We start from the raw sequence: 15,398 nt of genomic DNA, 5'->3' as shown, positions 1-15,398 counted from the left end.
GTGCTGCCACTGAAGCAGCTCTCTTTCTCAAAATCAGAATAGTCACTTCCGTATAAAATATGTAAAATGACAAAATAGACTAGTCCACAAACACTCCAAGAAACCTACAGGCTGAATTTTCTCTGAGCTGCATGCTTCCCTGGAAGACAACTGGTCTCTAGTTGCTACTAAAATTTGTCAGCCATTTGTTTTTACATTTGTAACAGGTATAAACAAATTCCCCCTCAACACTACTTATACAATGCCCGAAATTAGATCAGCTAACCAAAGAGAGAAAGAGAGCGAGGAACAAATCTCTTTGCTGGGGCTTGCAGTTTGCAGTCAGCTCAATGGGATGAGAAACTAGTGAGTTATATCTCTAATAATGGAACAAAACGGGCTATATGGAAGAAACAATAAGCTCTTAAATTGAAGTAGTGCTATCAGCCACTGTGGCAATGTTTAACTGGGTCTATTCACTCTTATTTCCTTTACCATTTCTACACTTTCCCTCCTAAAGTCAGAGAATAGTGGGACTAGCAGCCGATGTGCTGTAGGACTTTTTAGCAATGCTCCTCAGTCATCTCATGGGATTTGCTTTTAGCATGGGCGCGTCTTAAAAAAACGGAGGCTTCTGTAGTAATAAAATACGATCATGCCACAGGGTGCTGCTGGCTCTTGAAGGGTCTGATGACATAGCCCAGGAATGGGCTTCACAGCCCATGTCGACAGACTCCCACGAGCGGGGCTCTAAAATTCCCTGTGTAGGCAACACTCTGGAGCTGCAGCTCAGGCTCTGAAGCCTAGAGGTGGGGTGGGCTTCAGAGCCCAAGCCACAACTCAACAGCTACACAGCCCTTCTTAGAGCGCTAGCCTGAGCCCTGGCACCTTAGGCTAGCAGGCTCTCTGCAGGGACCTCCGTGAGAGCAGAGACCATGTACCTCTGATCCATGCACTGCCCCCCCCCTTGGCCTTAAAAGAGGTACCTGATCCATCTGGGAGGGAGCTTGTGAGGGAGGGTCACCCTAGAGCTTGGACCGAATCCATCTGAAAAGGGGCATGTGGGAGCTGGGGAAGGTCCCAGGTGGAAGCTGTTCTGGTTGCCTGGAGGGAGGGTGAAGGCAGGACAGCAGCAGGAGGGGTTTCCTGGCTGACCTCTCCAGAGGTCCAGGCCCAGAGAGTAGCAGAGGGGGGTGCCTTGATGACTTCTAAGCTGGAGAACTGAAGCCAGTGGACACAGAGGGATGAAGGGAGGGGTGCAGCAGCGGGGCAAAGCCACTAATGTCTCCACAGTGGAGCACCTGACCTAGGGGAACAATGGAGAGGCCCGGAGGAACAAGGAATTTTCTAAGGAAGATGAGGTTGTGCGGATTCCCACTGGGAAGAGTAGGGTTCCCACACCAGCTGGACTGACAGAGAACCCAGGTGTGGTGAAAGACCCCGGAGAACAGTATGGGAGGCCTCTCTTTAAGGGAACTGGGGCTGTGGGGCATTCCACTGGGAAGAGTGGGGTTTCTGGGGCTATGTGCACATATCTGGGACTTTGGTTGGGGACTATTTTAACTACGTTTGATAAGAAACCAACGCTGAGGAGGGAGGTTATTTAAGCAAGAGATCCGGAAGTGACGTTGCTGCAGACTCTGAAAGGAGAAAGTGAGGCAGGCAGGCCTGTTCGTCTGCAGGAGGTTGCTCCAGGAAGGGGCTGCTCTCTGACATATCAACACAGGTTGTCCTATTTAAAATAAAGAAGCCAGTGACACCTAGCCAGGTGGAAGAGGTGGATGAGGCCTTTTTTAAACAATTAACAAAACTATCCAAAGCCCAAGATTTGGTGGTGATGGGGGACTTCAACTATCCAGACATATGTTGGGAAACTAACACAGCGGGGCACAGGCTATCCAATAAGTTTCTGGACTGCATTGGAGACAACTTTCTGTTTCAGAAGGTTGAAAAAGCTACCAGAGGAGAAGCTGTTCTGGATTTGGTTTTAACAAATAGGGAGGAACTAGTTGAGAACTTGAAAGTGGAAGACAGCATGGGGGACAGTGATCATGAAATAATAGAGTTCATGATCTTAAGGAAAGGTAGAAGGGAGACCAGCACAATTGAGGTAATGGATTTCAGGAAGGCAAATTTTGATAAGCTCAGAGAACTTGTAGGTAAGGTCCCATGGGAAGCAAGACTGAAGGGAAAAACAACTGAGGAGAGTTGGAAGTATTTCAAAGGGACGTTGTTAAGGGCCCAAAAGCAAACAATTCCGCTGAGTAGGAAAGATAGAAAATATGGCAAAAGACCAGCTTGGCTTAACAAGGAGATCTTGCATGATCTCAAAATAAAAAAGGAGTCCTATAAAAAATGGAAACTAGGACAAATAACAAAGGATGAATATAGGCAAGCAACACGGGAATGCAGGGGCAAGATTAGAAAGGCAAAGGCACAAAATGAGATCAAACTAGCTACAGGCATAAAGGGAAACAAGAAGACCTTTTATAAATACATTAAAAGCAAGAGGAAGACCAAGGACAGGGTAGGCCCACTGCTTAGTGAGGAGGGAGAAGCAGTAACAGGAAACTTGGAAATGGCGGAGATGCTCAATGACTTCTTTGTTTCGGTCTTCACCGAGAAGTCTGGAGGTGTGCCTAACGTAGTGAATACAAGCAGAGAGAGGGTAAGTTTAGAAGATAGGATACACAAAGAACAAGTTAAAAATCACTTAGGAAAGTTAGATGTCAGCAAGTCACCAGGTCCTGATGAAATGCATCCCAGGATACTCAAGGAGCTGATAGAGGAGGTATCTGAGCCTTTAGCTATGATTTTTGAAAAATCATGGCAGACAGGGGAGATTCCAGAAGACTGGAAAAGGGCAAATATTGTGCCCATCTATAAAAAGGGGAATAAGAACAACCCAGGAAACTACAGACCGGTCAGTTTAATGTCTGTCCCAGGGAAGATAATGGAGCAGGTAATTAAGGAAATCATATGCAAACACTTGAAAGGTAATAAAGTGATAGGGAATAGCCAGCATGGGTTTGTGAAGAACAAGTCATGCCAAACTAATCTGATAGCTTTCTTTGATAGGATAACGAGCCTTGTGGATAAGGGAGAAGCGGTGGATGTCATATACCTAGACTTTAGTAAGGCATTTGATATGGTCTCGCATGATATTCTTATTGATAAACTAGGCAAATATAACTTAGATAGGGCCACGATAAGGTGGGTGCATAATTGGCTGGATAACCGTAGTCAGAGAGTTGTTGTTAACGGTGCTAAATCCTGCTGAAAAGGGATAACAAGTGGAGTTCCGCAAGGGTCTGTTTTGGGACCCGTACTGTTCAATATCTTCATCAATGATGTAGATATTGGGATAGAGAGTACTCTTATTAAGTTTGCAGATGACACCAAACTGGTTGGGGTTGCAACTTCTTTGGAGGATAGGGACATAATTCAAAATGACCTTAGCAAGTTAGAGAAATGGTCAGAGGTAAACAGGATGAGGTTTAATAAAGAGAAATGCAAAGTGCTCCACTTAGGAAGGAACAATCAGTTCCATACATACAAGATGGGAAGCGACTGTCTAGGAAGGAGCATGGCGGAAAGGGATCTAGGGGTCATAGTGGACCACAAGTTGAATATGAGTCAACAGTGTGATGCTGTTGCAAAAAAAGCAAATATGATTCTAGGTTGTATCAACAGGTGTGTTGTAAGCAAAACTCGTGAAGTCATTCTGCCGCTCTACTCTGCACTAGTTAGGCCTCAGCTGGAGTACTGTGTCCAGTTCTGGGTGCCACATTTCAAGAAAGATGTGGAGAAATTGGAAAGGGTACAGAGAAGAGCGACAAGAATGATTAAAGGCCTAGAGAACATGACCTATGAAGCCAGGCTTCATGAACTGGGCTTGTTTAGTTTGGAAAAAAGAAGATTAAGGGGGGACATGATAGCGGTTTTCAAATATCTAAAAGGGTGTCACAAGAAGGAAGGAGAAAATTTGTTCCTCTTGGTTACTGAGGACAGGACAAGGAGTAATGGGCTTAAAGTGCAGCAGGGGAGGTTTAGATTGGACATTAGGAAAAAATTCCTAACTGTCAGGGTGGTCAAATATTGGAATAAATTTCCAAGGGAGGTGGTGGAATCTCCCTCTCTGGAGATATTTAAGAACAGGTTAGATAGACATCTGTCAGGGATGGTGTAGACGGAGCTTGGTCCTGCTTTGAGGGCGGGGGGCTGGACTCGATGACCTCTTGAGGTCCCTTCCAGTCCTATGATTCTATGACACCGAAGGGACTGAGCTTGTTAAGAGACATTCGGTTAAAGAACCCTGGTATTGACAATGTCAAGATCAGCACTTGGGCTGCAGGAGTTATCAGCAGATGGTAACATGCAGGATTTTATGAGCCTTCCTCTTGGCCAGCCATTCAGATGTGATGAGTAGAGCATTGCTATCTATACCCACTCACAACCTTGCAGGCTCACGGGGACTGGGTAACAACAGCAAACTCAGTGGTGCTTAATCTAAACTACGATGGCTTTTCTTAACATAGGGCTTCTTCCCAGTAATCGCCAAAGCATCAGTGATATGTGGGATAGTGTGATGGACAGGAGAACATGCTGGAAATTAATTGAAAGCTGAACTCACCAGGGGATGGGAAAGTGGCAATGCATTATTCTGGTGTCACCCAGATGCTTTTCCTGCTTGTGCCCCAGCTCTTTCATTAGAAACTAAGCACCCCTGGCTACTCCAGCATGAGGATTGTTTTAGTGTCGGTGGAGCAGCTCTGCAGCTACTTTCTCTGCTGGCAGTGGTTTGGAGGGGTAGGAATGTCTTGCGCAAGTCCTGCAGATGGCATCTGTACAAAGAAAGAGGGTTGGGCTTGATGGTGGTTCTTAAATAGCTAACCTATCTCTTTTGGAGATATAACCTGTCCTCTAGATAGAATTAAAAAGAAAACTGATCATGGAAAGAGAAGAAAATTTGGGAGCAGAACAGCCAAGAACCAGGAATTATTACACTGATCCATTGTGTAATTGTTAAATTTCTAGAAAGGAGAACGGTTGAGAAAAAGGTGAGGGTTTTACTGTTTTTACAACTTTTTTTGTCTCAGAAGGGAAGCTGTGTTTGTCTGTAACTTTAAAAAAAAATAAGTAGTCCTGTGGCGCCTTAGGGTATGTCTACACTTGCCCCCTACTTCGAAGTAGGGAGGCAAATGAAGCATACCGAAGTTGCAAATCAAGCCCAGGATTTAAATATCCCGCACTTGATTTGCATGTTCCTGGTTGGTCACCATTTTAGAAATTCACTAGCCCGGAGTAACTGCCCGCGTCTACACATGGCAGTGAAATGGGAGACCGATTTAAAGCCCCTAATTCGAATTAGCTGGTAAACCTCATTGCAGGAGGAATACCAGCTAATTGAGTTAGGGCTTTAAATTGACATCCCTGTAAACCTTATTCCACAAGGAGTGAGGAACATTTTGGAATAGTGGTTTATTTCGAAATCTGGTGTTATATAAACAGCACCAAATTACCAAAAATGCTATTTCCAAATTGACTCAAAATAAGCTATGCAATGCGATAGCCATGCTGCCCACCCACCAGCTTCTTCCTGGGGCCAGCCCAGGGCAGTGAGGACCCTGTGGTATGGTGAGCAGCTGCTACTGGCTGCTGCCTGGGGCGAGCTCGGGGTGGAAGGGACCATGCTACACAATGGGCTGCTACTCCCTGGGGGAAGCCCAGGATGGCAGGGGTTGCTCCCCAGGGTTGGGGTGTTTGTTACCCCTGTCCGAGTCAGAACTACAACAATGGCTGCCCGTCACAGGGAGCCATAGCCTGTAATATCTCTAAGGCTGGTATAGGGGGCTCTGTCTGTGAGGTGGAGTGTTTTCCATATAAGGGCATGTAAATTAATAATCTTCCCCTGCTCGCTCCACCCATTGCAGTGAAAGATCAGCCAATGGGCTGACTTGTGCTCAGGCCTGCTACTCCACCCACTGCAGCAAAAACCAACCTATGGGGTGATAAGTTCACAGGCAATAAAACAGGCAGGCAGCCCCTCTCTCACTGGGGATTCGCATCGAGTGAACGCTTGGCCTGATCACCAGACGCCTTGCACCCCCCGCTCTCGAGTCTTACTGAGCGTACTCCGAGTTGGTCGACCCGAGTGGAGACAGTTTATGAGCATGCGACCGGTACTTGTGTTCCTGCTGTCTCCAGAACTGGTATAACCCCCCCTCCCCCCGCCATCATCCCTATCCTAATTGATTTTTTAGTTGTCCTTATTGCTTGTCAAGTGACAGTGGCTAAAAAGTTACTAGGTTAGTTCATAAATAGTTGTGGTTTAGGTTTTTTACTGTTTCCTTGTATAAAGTTGTGTAAATAATCAGCCCTATGGACAATACCAGTGTTAATTCAACTGTTCCTAACCCCTGGGCAGTTATTGGGAATTATTGTGATTTAGAAAAGCCTCAGGGAATTGTTTTGTGTTGTCTGGCAATCTGTTTAATTTTTGTTCTGATGATTGTCTGGCATCATCAAAATAAAATCAGTTTGTGCTTTTTGATACACAGGACAACCTATTGGCCGACTATACGACGCTGTAGAGAGGGTGAAGTGGGCAACACTAAAGGCCGCCCTACTTGCAACCCCCTCTACTCTGGTGAAAGAGTCCAAAATGGCGCCCAAACCCAAATACCCCGAGCGTTCGTTCATCGAGCGTAAGATTTTTGGATTTTTATTGGGTAAGGGACTCGCCAAGGAAGCTATTAGGAAAATGAATAGTGATCAACAGAAAGACTTGGCTGTGAAACTGGGGTGGGAAGATCGCCCTATTCCCCCGCAGCCAAAAAACGGGGAGAGGCCGAGTGCCTAGCTGTCACTCGGCCCGATTTAAATGACCCTCGACCCTATCAAAACCTGACTACCGAAAACGAGACAATTATCCCCTTTTTGTTAGACACGAGGGCACAGGTATCCATCATCCCCCCCGACAACCCCCTTCTATGTTCATTTGTAAGTATGACCAGGGGATGACAAACTGCGGCGAAAGCCACTCGCCAGCCCCGCACCGCGCATGCACCAGACCCACATTGCATATGCACGCCGCCGGTGAACGGGGCGACCGGCTGAAATCTACTCACCACAGGCAAGTAGATACACTGATTTGTCGAGCCCTGAGTATGACTGTCCCCTATGCTTGTTACCCTCTCTATGTTCATTCATGAACATAACTGTCCCCACTCTCACACCCCTTCTTTTCCATTTCATGTGAAACAATCACAGGCCAGACACATTCCATTGTCCTGGCACGACCACACCCTGATCTTGCTTTAAGTTATGATAAGAGGAAGTTACACACCAAGGCTATGTCTACACTGGCAGCTTCTTGCGCAAGAACACCTTGCGCATCGGTTCTTATGCAAGAACTCTTGCGCAAGAACACGTCCACACTGCCATGTGCTTTTGCGCAAGAGCATCCATAGCAGTGTGGACACTCTCTTGCGTAAGAAAGCTCTGATAGCCATTTTAGCCATAGGGATTTTTTCTTGCACAAGAAACCTCTGCCGCGCGTCCACACTGATCTTTTGCGCAAGAGCGCTTGCACAACAGAGCTTACACTTGTTAGAATAGAGCATAGCTCTTGTGCAAAAAACCCTCTCTTACCACGCTTTGCTGTAAATCTTCTTGCACAAGAGCGGGCAGGCAGCATGGACGCTCTGCGGAAGAACGGCAGTCCTTGCGCAAGAACCCGCCAGTGTAGACATGCGGGAGTCCTAGCTCTTATCATTTAGGACTTCCTGAACAAACGGACACGCAGACAGACAGACAGATTCACAAACTCTCTAAAATATACAATAGATGTATCTTTCCTGGATTTTGTTTGTTTGTTTTGTAGGGGTCATTTAGTTTCAGAAAAATCTTAGCTAACTGTGGCTGTGTCCACACTGCAGTTCTTTTTCAGAAAAGGCTTTTCCGACATTTGTCCCATCTTCACGGGGCCAAATGTGGGAAAAACTTCCTCTTTTGGAAGAGTCCTTATTCCTCATAAAATGAGGAATCAGGGCTTCTGAAAGAAAACACCGGCTTTTTCGGAAACTGATCCAAAAAAGCAGCTGCGTTCCCTGGACGCTGCAGAGTTTTTCTGGGATACCGGAGATATCCCTGAAAAACGCTGTAGTGTAGACATAGCCTGTGAAACTTATCTTTGAAGAACCTGCATGAGTGAAGACCCAAACTGAATCTGTGTGGCTTTCTGAGTAAAGCTCCTCTAAAGTCATTAGTCTAACAAATAAGTAACAAGTAGCCATTTCAGGGCTATGGAGTACTGTACCACAAAATGGCTTGTAGTGAGAGAGTCTCTGTTCTCCTTTCTGCTTTCATAGGTGCTATACTGATATGAGGAGGGGGCATCTTGTGTGTGGGAAAAACTAGAAAACACATAAAGGAGATGTCAATAGACAAAACGTATTCTGTGATATGTGGCGTGGAGTTTGGATTCATTGTTGCAATGAATCCATTTTCCACTAGAGGGCTCTCAGCATTAAAGATTGTTTTCAGTGTGAACTTTTAAAAACAAAACCACTTGTGTGGTACATTTGAGTATCACTGGCTTAGCTTTTGTCAGTTCTCTGAAAACATACACTTAAAAGTTCTGGTTTGCTGTTTATTATTTTACTAGAAACTCTTGATAAAACTGGTATATGCACTGGCAGCTAGTTCTGGAACATATGCTAAATAAAGTGCAATGAGTTCAGAAGCAACTTTGCCTATTCTTGCTAGCAAGCAAGATGGTTTCTTGTTGGTGAGGTGTTTTAACTCCTAGTTCTGTATTTTAGAGGACTTTCTAAGCCTAAGCTGGAATCAACAAAAAACAATGAATAGTCTAGCGGCACCTTAAAGACTTGAAACATGTAGATGGGATCATGAGCTTTTGTGGGCACAACTTGTTGTGAGGCTAATATATTCTTTGAGAACAAATGTAATGAACTGGCTAATCATCCAGTGTTGTTTTTTGCAGTATGTGCCACTAGGAAATAGGCTTTGAACATGCAGGCATGATCAAGGAAACTGTTCTGGCAATGTGACTATATTCATCTAACCCCTAAGGTGCTAACAAAGCAGAAAGCAAGGAAAAGCCCTTAAGAGATTCACAGGTTTTTTCTTAACCTGTTTTTCAAAAGTCTCTTGTGTGTGGTAGTCCTTCTGTATCCTGATCTGGCACAGAGAGGGTATGTCTACACCACGGCATTATTTTGAAATATCTAATTGCGACGTAGTTATTTCAAAATATCTTATATCGAAATAACGCGTCTACACACAAAATGCATTTCGAAATAGCTTTTTGCTATTTTGAAATAGCGCATCCACACTGATTGGACTCTGAATTGCATTTAAGGCCAGCCGGAACTGGCTTCGGCAGGGCATCAGGTCAGAAGTTACCTTGTGGCCAGGGTGGCGAGCAGGACACCCTGGGAAGGGTTGGAGGCCCCCTATTTTGAAATAAGCATCTACACAGCGCTTATTTCAAAATAGCAATTTCGAAATTGGTGCTATTCCTTGTGGAATGAGGTTCACAAATTTCGAAATAAGCCCTCCGCTATTTTGAATTAATTTCGAAATAGCAGTTGGCTTGTGTAGACGCTAGGAAACTTATTTCGAAATAACTTTGCTGTGTAGACATACCCAGAGAGTGTTAACCGGTGGCTCATGCCCCCTGCATTCAATACTCACACAAGAAGGAAGGGTTGGCTTAATGAGGTACAATGCCCCCTACTCCCCCACTGAGGATGATCAAAGGCCTATTACCCCAGGATCCCCTATATGTATTGCATTAAAAGAAAGAACTGAGGTTCAGGGACCAGGCTGACCTGGGAATCTTGACAGTAGGAATGGGAGCCCTCTCGGATGACCCTCCAGTTTCCTCTGCTGCTTACATTCATGTTGTCAAGTCTTTTCTTCTCCACAGGTGCTCAGCACTGCAGCTGCTCTGCTTTTAGCTCCCAGCACCGTGAAGGTGAGGGGCTCATTCTGAGACTTGAGCCCTGCCCTCACACTATGCTAGTGCTAGATCAGTCCGTGTGAATAGTACGTGACTTACCACATGTTCAGACTGTGCGCACAACTTGAGCTAGCTGATGCTATGAGCCAGTGGGGGACCAGAGCTACCCTTGTTTTGAATCCCCAGCTGCTTGATTCAGTGACAGCAGAGATGGGACCCGAGTTTATCTTTTGGTAATGTGCAGAGCTGGCCCAGTTGTAGGAGGTGCAGGGCCCTGGGGGTCAGGGGGCCTCAGGGAACGGGTCTGGGGTGTGTGTGCAGGAGTTAGGGTTGGAGGTGAGGAGGTCTTCAGGACAGGGGCAGGAGGCAGAGTGGAGGTGGTGAGCTCAGGGCACTGGGTGGGATCAGCCAGTAGCTATTCCCCGAGACCGGCCCAAGGCAGCAGGGTCTGTGCAGCCCACCTGCCAGCTTCTCCCTGTGGCCCAGAGATGGCGGGGGTCACACATCCTACCTTCAACTGCTTCCTGAGGCCAGACCAGGATCAGAGGGGGCCGCATGGCCTGGCTACCAGCTTCTCCCTGGGGCCAGCCTGGGAGTGAGGAGGGCCATGCTGCCCACTCACTGGCTTCCAGCCCAACTCACACCGATAGGAAGATGCACTAGGGGCAGTGAGCCCACAGGGAAGAGCTACCTGCAGTGTCCACTGGGGCAGCCGTACCACCAAGGGGATGGCCTGCAGGGCTGGGGCTCCACCATCTTGCCTGCCAGCACACGGGTAAGTAGCCGCCCTGCCCCAAACCCTTCCCCTCCCTCCCGGCCCTTGGCCACAGCACTGGAGGAGGGGGAGAAAAAAGGCCCCTGGTGGCTGGGAGGGAGGAGAGAACAGGTGCCTGGGGGTAGGGTGGGGAGGAGAGAACAGGTGCCTGGTGGGCGGGAGGACACCCCACTGCTCACTCTTGCACCCCTTTCCACCCCCTGCCTCCTATACCACCACCCCCAACAGGGCCCTGTCCTGAACGCTTGCAGGGCAAAAAGTGGTTCCTCAAATTCACAGTGGAGAATATAAGGAAAGGCAGAAAGTAATTAAAAGTGACATGGTACTTATAGTCTGAATGAGACTCGTGTTCTAAAAGACCGAGCAAGAGGGAGAGAATCATGAATGTTACACCAGAGCTGTCAGCGTGAGAGTTGGCAGCGGATAAACAGACACAGACAGGCCAAGCTTGAAGAAGATAATTCCACAGAGGCTGTTGTGGCGCCCTCGCCAGCACTAACGAACAGCGGTGATTTGATTGAATGTTGCGGTAGATGGCTGACCTTTCCCCATGGGACTGAGCATTTAAAGAAAGGGGAAATTAAGGGGCAGGTGGCATTCGTGTGAGCAGTTCAATCTGCATGTAATGAGCACCAGGGGCAGTGCTTGGAGACATAAAAGAGGGGTAGGATCTGCAGAAGAGTCTGCACCTCTGAAACAGCATCACATTGGCCAGTAAGGGCTGTTCCCTTCTCCCTTCTTGTTTTTCCTTCTCTCAGCTTCCCCTGATCTCTAATCATTTTAAATTATCTTCACTGCAAGAATGTTTGCAGTTGCTCTCATTTCTGTTGGATTGGCCCAGGAAACATTAGTTCCAGCACTTTGTCCTCAGGGTCAGAACCTGCTGGATTGTTGGTAGGGAAAGGCTACTCTAGTACATGGATTTTGAAATCATCAGTACTGTTTGGAGAAGCAGACACCAGAAATCGTAAAATAAGCCCCCAGTGCTAGTAGGTACTGACGACTCTTGTGACGACATTATTTCTAATGCATTTCTAGGCCTGTCACACCCTTATTACAAGTATCAACCTGCAAAGAGACTGAAATGGTTTTGTGGTTAACGCTGTGGCTTGGGACTCAGGAGATGGGTTCAATTCTCAGCTCTGTCACAGAAGTGCTGTGTGACCATGGGCAAGTCACTTAACCCCTCTAGTTACCTAGCTGCAAAATTGGGATGATGATATTCCTTGCCTGTTTGTCCCTTATACAGAGTTTAAACTATACATAGCCTGCATGTTGTGTGCAGTACCTGGCACATCAGGGCCCTACTTGTTGTGGGGCCACAAGACATACAAGTGATACAAAAATAAATAGCAAGAAAGGGACAGGGAAATGAAGGAAGAGGGAAGCAGGGAGACAGGTGGCATTTGTGTATCCAGATCCTTTTTTAAAATCAGATTAATTCACCAAGTAAAGTAAAAATGAATCCACATGTCCGTGTCTGTGGGCTGCTTTCAGCAACACTCTGTTCTTGGGCTCAGTCCCATCTATCACCATTTGCAATTTCACCAAGAACCTCAATAAGGATGCACCTACACAGCACCCTTACCTTGAAATAAGCTATGTAATTTGCGCTGTGCAAATTGCACAGCTTATTTTGATCTTATTGAAAAATGAAGTGCAATTCCAAAACATCCCTTATCCCTCATGCAATGAGGTTTACAGGGACATCAGAATATTTCAATACAATGGGCTTGCTCTTCAGATGTGGAATAGGTATTTTGAGATACTGGAGGTATCCCGAAATAGCTCCACAGTGTGGATGTAGCCTAAATGACCAGAATAAGATGCAATGGGATAGGCAGGCCCCAGTTTGTGGTAAAGAGGATCATAACTTGGATGGACTTGATTTGCCAAAAAATCATCTATATTTCCTTTGCTACCATGGGAACATTTGTCTTGGAATAAGTTTCTTCCCCCGCACATCTAGTATCAGCTGCTGCTGTTCCTGCAGCGAAATCAAGCCCTCCTGGTTGGCAGTACCTGAGCGGCAATGGCATGGATGCTACATTCAGAGATCAGTGTGGTGAGGGGTTTTGTGATGGAAAAATCCCATTTCTAAACACACTAGCAGTGGATAGCTCATCAGGAAAGTGTTGGGAAGAAACAGCAGCACCTGTGTGTTTGTGGGCAATACTGGATATTCAAAAGGGTCTCACAGTGCAGTCTTTCTTTACATGAGTATAGCCTGTGATTCTCAGCACACTGCCCATTAATCTTTCACGCCATATGTGCTGCTATACCTAGCACCTGCTTCAGCAGCATGAGGTCAGGTCATTGTCAGCCCATGAGCGTAGATCATTTTGGGCTCGTGGATTATTTGTTGTCCAGATCACTGCAGTGCTGGCACAGGGCTGTGAGCTAGAGGAGAACACGTTGGCTGTAGCACTGAACCGCCATCTTTAGCTTGAGGGTGTTCCCTCTGTATCTCTCCTGTGCTATGAAGGGAGACAGGGTGCACTGAGCTGATCTGATAACAAGCCCTCATTAAAGCACTTGACAAAAAGCATCTGAATAGCTGGAATCTTTCCTGTGCTTTCAGTCAGGGGACCCCTAGTTTTATTTCCTCTTTATTGCTTCTGGGCCTTAAAGAGGCATTACTGTGTTACCACAACAGTGTCTCTGACATTCCCTCCCAGTCTTGTAGTGCATGGATATCAATTAGATAAGACGAGGATTGAGCACTGGTGGTACCCCCTGGCCATTATGAGATGGTACTTCCCCATTCCTGAGTCACCATGCCGGCAGCGCCCAAGGTAGCCAGCTTTGCTCACATATCCTGCTAACTTTCAAGGGTCTGTACTTAAACCCCCTTTCACTCCCCCGCTACACCCCATAAACCATTGAAGAGGATCAGCAAGACTGTCTGAAGTTCACTGGATGGAGGGGTCCCTGTGGAGTTCTTCCCTTGCCTCTGGGTGCTGCCTGCACAGAGCTCTGTAGGGTAAAAAATTCTGAGGCAGGCTATGATATTCTGTTAAGAACCACTATTCTAAATTTCAAGTCTGGAACAGGCACACAGACATGTTTTGTTAGTCTTTAAAGTGCTACCAGACCATTTGCTTGCTGTTTTTTTACCTATACCAAAGGCACAGTGCATGAAGGTTACCTCCCCCTGCTTAGCCCATCGGAGGAAGGTCATCATAAAGATAACTACCTAGATAATTACATCCCAGAGAAAGGCCGTAGGGGTGAGAGAAAGGACATAACACATTCAACAGTGCTAGGAACAAATGCACAATTCTCATGTACCCCTGGTGGCTGGGTGGGGAGGAGAGAACAGGTGCCTGGTAGATGGGAGGACACCCCGATGCTCACTCATCGGGCTCACCCGATGCCCTCTCCACCCCCAGCCTCCTACACCACCTCATTGCAGGAGGAGTAACAGTTAATTCGAGGGAAGGGTTTTGGATCGGACTACCGCGTCTACACGCAGCAAGTTAAATCAGGTGACCGGCATTTTAAAATGGCGACCAGCCGCGAATATGCTAATCAAGCGCGGGATATTTAAATCCCTCGCTTCATTAGCAACTTCGGTGTGCTTCATTTGCCTCCCTAGTCCAAACTAGGGGGCAAGTGTAGACATACCCTAAACTATGGGTGGAAAACACTATGTAACCTTTAGATTATTGCTTTTATTTTGCTTCGTGGTTAGTACCTATCCAGGGGGTCCGGGATCTTCCCCTTCCCCCCAACACTTCATCCGCCCATCAGCATTTGATATAATCCGTTGTAACCTATTGTCTGGCAGTGTTCACGAAACCTAACAAGCAAAGTGACACTCCACCAGCGCTGTGTGTAATAAACCCTCCTGCTTGCTTCATACGCGGTGTCCAGATTCTGTTCCAACAGCTATACAACAACATTATCTCAGAGAGTGAGACACCAGGTCTGGAACCAGACCCTCATAGCTGGCCTGCTCCCCTTTTGTAAAGGAAAACCTGCTATCATTCACCTCTTTAATCAGGCTTTAATTTCCTATCCTTGAGCCAGGCTCCCCCTCACAACTCTGAGCCTCTGAATTCCCTCTTCCCATGGCAATACCATCTGTCTATGACAGCCACAGTGCCGGTTTGGAGTCTTTCCCGTTTTACAGGTTTTCTTTCCCTCCATTTCCTCCACTCACATTTTCTCTCCCCTCCCCACTTTCTTTTGCTCTTAGGATCCAATTTACTGTAGTAGCTGAGCATCTCACAATGAGCAATGGATTTTATCCTCCCAACACCCTTGCTGGGAGGGAAGTTGTATTCTCATTTTACACATGGGGGATGGGGAGTCAGGATAGACTGAGAATACGTCTACACAACTGTTTTATTTCAGAAAAACTGACATTATTCCGAAATAACGAAGAGCACGTCTACACTACAAGCCTTTATTTCAAATGTCAAGCTGGAGGACTTCTCCAACTCCTGTAACCCTCATTTCACGAGGGCTGTGTCTAGACTGGCCAGTTTTTCCGGAAAATCAGCCACTTTTCCAGAAAAACTTGCCAGCTGTCTACGCTGGCCGCTTGAATTTCCGCAAAAGCACTGACGATCTCATGTAAGATTGTCAGTGTTCTTGCGGAAATACTATGCTGCTCCTGTTCGGGCAAAAGTCCTTTTGTGAAAAACTTTT

The sequence above is a fragment of the Pelodiscus sinensis genome, chromosome 10 (genome assembly GCF_052426305.1).
Source record: "Pelodiscus sinensis isolate ZL-2025 chromosome 10, ASM5242630v1, whole genome shotgun sequence".
Classification (NCBI taxonomy): Eukaryota; Metazoa; Chordata; order Testudines; family Trionychidae; genus Pelodiscus; species Pelodiscus sinensis.
Note: the sequence above shows the minus strand (reverse complement) of the source record.